General features: G+C 39.5%; 2 non-coding genes across 2 annotated transcripts; one reads left to right on the top strand and one right to left on the bottom strand.

The window, feature by feature from the left end:
- The first annotated feature begins 296 nt into the window (after positions 1-296).
- LOC112090117 lies at positions 297-404 on the top strand. Its single transcript, XR_002901470.1, has one exon. It is a non-coding gene; the product is annotated as a small nucleolar RNA R71 (small nucleolar RNA).
- A 2,271-nt stretch (positions 405-2,675) lies between these two features.
- On the bottom strand, positions 2,676-2,782 carry LOC112090105. The gene has a single exon (XR_002901461.1). It is a non-coding gene; the product is annotated as a small nucleolar RNA R71 (small nucleolar RNA).
- Positions 2,783-3,617: the final 835 nt, after the last annotated feature.

The following is a 3,617-nucleotide window of genomic DNA, read 5'->3' as shown; positions in this document are numbered from 1 at the left end:
TGTCCTAACCTTCAAAGTTACACGTATTGTGTGCCTTGTTTGGTTGTTGCAATCCAAGATGACTCATTATGTGACGGAGACACTTTATAACTTCCGAAATTTCTTCTTTCTTCTCAGGAAGTGCAGAATTACCAAAGGTTACTTGATTTCGGATGCTGTTTCCTAAATTTTTAATGAAAACGTGAGCATCTTCTACAGATCTAGTTGTGAAATCTCCATTACTTGCTATATCAAAAGAGTGTCGTAACTCTAGAGTTATACCGCGATAGAAGATACTTAGCAAGTATTCCTCGGCATATCCATGGTGTGGACAATCTCTTTGGTATTCCCTAAATCTTTCCCAAGTTTCTAAAAGATCTTCATCTTCTTTTTGTTTAAAAGTTCTTATCTTCTTTCTTAAGAGATTTGAACGATTTCTAGTGTAAAAACGATTTAGGAAAGCAGTTCTACACGCTGCCCACGTTTTTAGTGAAGCAGGTGGCAAAGATTTTAGCCATTTGCTGGCCTTATCTCTAAGAGAGAATGGGAAAAGACTACACTTGTGGTAATCCTCATTTGCTGTAATGGTTGCACATAATTCTTCGAAAGTCTCGATATGGTTTATCGGATTTTCAAATGAATAACCAGAGAATTGATTTTGTTGAACTAAATGGATATGGGGTACCTTAATTTCGGTTTTGCCATCGTCTGGTAAAGCTGGTTGAATAGCTCTTCGATCTCCCATGAACTTTTCGAGTGAATCGAAACTTCCAATCAGTTCTTCATCATCTTTGTGTTTGACCGATCCGATTAGCTCATTGTTATCATATATCGGTTCTTCAAACTCATCATCAGACAGGTCATCATCGCTTGGATCACCATCTACACGATTTGGTGGATCACCAAGAGTTCCGAGAACATGTTCCCGGTCTCTCATCTCAAAGAAACCTAAAAAACTCAAAAGAAAAAGTAAAAATAAACAAGTATTCTAATGGATTTAAGCTGGAATTCGCAACGAAACAAATTTAAGTCCCCGGCAACGGCGCCAAAAACTTGATGCGAGTGTAAACGCGGGGTTGGTTGTTTTCGTTTTACTAAGCTTCAGGTTTTAAATTTTTAACCCCTAAATGTCTGTAAGTGCACAGATGTGCGCTGTAGTACTTAGGGTATCGATCCACAGAGACTTAGTTGTTTCAGTACGAATTCACTGCAACGCTTAAATCAGATTAGAACTAAAATGGTTTTGGTTTTGGTTTTGGTTTTTTGTTGTCACTAAATCTAAACTAGAAAGCAAGTAAAAAGCAATTGAAAGAAAACTAAAGCAGGTAAAGCAAGTAAAAGCGATTAAACAAAGCGAATAGAAGGCAAGTAAATAGCGATTGAAAGTATAATGGAAACAAGGAAATAAGCGAATGAAAAGCAAAGGAATACGAAGGTTGTAAGTGATTAAAGACAAACGTTGGGGCTCAAGGGGTTTTCGCAGGGGTTCATGTAATAAGCTAAGTCGATTTTAAACAAGTGATAAAGGTAATCAACTACGTATGTTCTAGAACTCGAGGCACGGAAGTATGAATAGCCTACTTTCGCAGCACTAAACAACTATCTCTCGCAACCCTAATTAGTAGTTTTCCACTCTGATTCTGGAAGGGAGAAGATGCAATAGCAGAACAAGACTCATCAATATTCACAACTCAACTACAGGTAGGTTTCCACTCCTATAGAAGAATTGCTCGTTTCACCCTAGTTCAGACAATCAATGAAAGATTTCGCAACAAATCATATCAGATCGGCTTCTAAGTGGCCAGCAAAGAATCACGCAGTAAGATTAAAGGCAAACAAAGAACATCTAGAAGATTATAAATCCTAAATCTATCGATTCATAAGCAAAGACACATGAAATTCCCTTTGAAAAATCCCTTTAAACCCAACTGGGTAACTACTCAAACATATTGTAACAAAGCATCATAGAGTATTGAAAGTGCACGAAATTAAAGAGAAGAAGGAAGAAGAACGAAGAACAGAGAAGCAGAAGGAGGCGCGATGGTCACTCCTGCGGCGGCTCCTCTTCGAAGACGGCAGCGGCGGCCTCTAGGGTTCCACACGAGCTCTCTCTCTCTCTCTAAGTTGTCTAAGTTTCGGTCTCTCTTCGTCTCCCCCCCTTTAGAATGACCTAAAAGGGGTATTTATAGCTTATGGGTGGTTCTGGACACTTAGGGTTTCAAAAATAACGAAAGGAATTGATCTGGGCTTTAATTAAGTCGTCGGGAAAGTGAACGACCAAAGTCCGCGGTCGCGGTGGCTCTACCCGCGGGAAAATGGGTGTTGGCCGCGGTCCCGGCACATGCTCTCTTCCAGAACTGCATTTTCTGTCATTCTTGCATCGGGAGTATCTGAAGATCTAACCGTTGGATTGTCTCCAAACTAAGTGCATTAGAAATCTGGTTGGATCCTCTATGTTGTCTCAAATTTTGGGGGTGATCGGACGGTAAGAAGATCTTCATCGCTTGTCATACTTCTGACGGTCTGCATTTATCCAAAATTGCTCATTTGTTCCAAATTGCATATCTTTTGCCCAAGTTTCCTGTAAAGTTTTTTGAAACTCTAAAACATTGAAAACACTTTAAAAACATTGAAAACAGAGTTAAAACACCTGCATAAGACATAATTATGATCCATAAAAGTGGTCAAAATACGGTGTTATCAGAAACAAGATACAAAGTTGCCAACAAGGCCCAATAGAATCATTCTATGAAGTCTAGGAGCGATTAGAGGAGTATGAGAGAGACTGCCCTCATCATGGTTTCTCTGGAGCAAACCTGCTAAGCACCTTCTACAGAGGACTTTAGCAGAAGTATCAACTTTCTCTTGACACTGCCAGCAATGGAGATTTCAGTTCAAAAACCATACCACAAGGGAGAGCACTCATCAAAAATCTGGCTGTAGCTAACTGCAACAACAATCCTGAGTATGATAGATCAAAGAAGACTATCACTAGTCATGAATCAAGGGAGATTGCTGAGCTAAAAAGCATTGTAAGTCAACTTCTTAAGTCTCAAAACAAGAATATACATGCTTGTGATACTGCTGTAGGAATGAGGAAGATGGAAGAGATGAAGAAGATGACATGTACCAAGAGGAAGAGATCAATTTTATGGGAGCCCAGGCATATCATAATAGATTTAGTCCAAATTTCAACAACAACTTTAGGAACTCTGGTGCCAACTTCAACAATTTCTCATACAAAAATCAAGGAGCCAAAAATCAGCCCTATCCACAGCAGCCGAGGAGTTTTCAAAACAAGTTTCAAGGTGGAAACTATGGAGGAGGAAACTTCCAACAAATACCAGCATTTAATCCTCAACAAGCACAGACCAGCTCATTAGAAGCAACCCTTTCCCAGCTAAGTAATCAGGTAAAATCGCTTGAACAAACTATGATGCAGACTACTCAAGGCAATGAAATCATTCAGGGAAATGGGGTGAAGATCGATTGTATCTACACTGATTTGAATGGGAAGTTCAAATCTCTTGCGACTCATGTCAAGAAGTTGGAATATCAGATAGGTCAAACTGCAGATTCAATGAAGAGACAACCACGAGTTTTACCAGGGAGAGTAGAAGATAACCCAAAGAAGTTCT

This window comes from Eutrema salsugineum, unplaced genomic scaffold (assembly GCF_000478725.1).
Source record: "Eutrema salsugineum unplaced genomic scaffold, Eutsalg1_0 scaffold_11, whole genome shotgun sequence".
In the NCBI taxonomy this organism is placed as follows: domain Eukaryota; kingdom Viridiplantae; phylum Streptophyta; class Magnoliopsida; order Brassicales; family Brassicaceae; genus Eutrema; species Eutrema salsugineum.
This window is presented reverse-complemented; position numbering and strand designations above follow the sequence as displayed.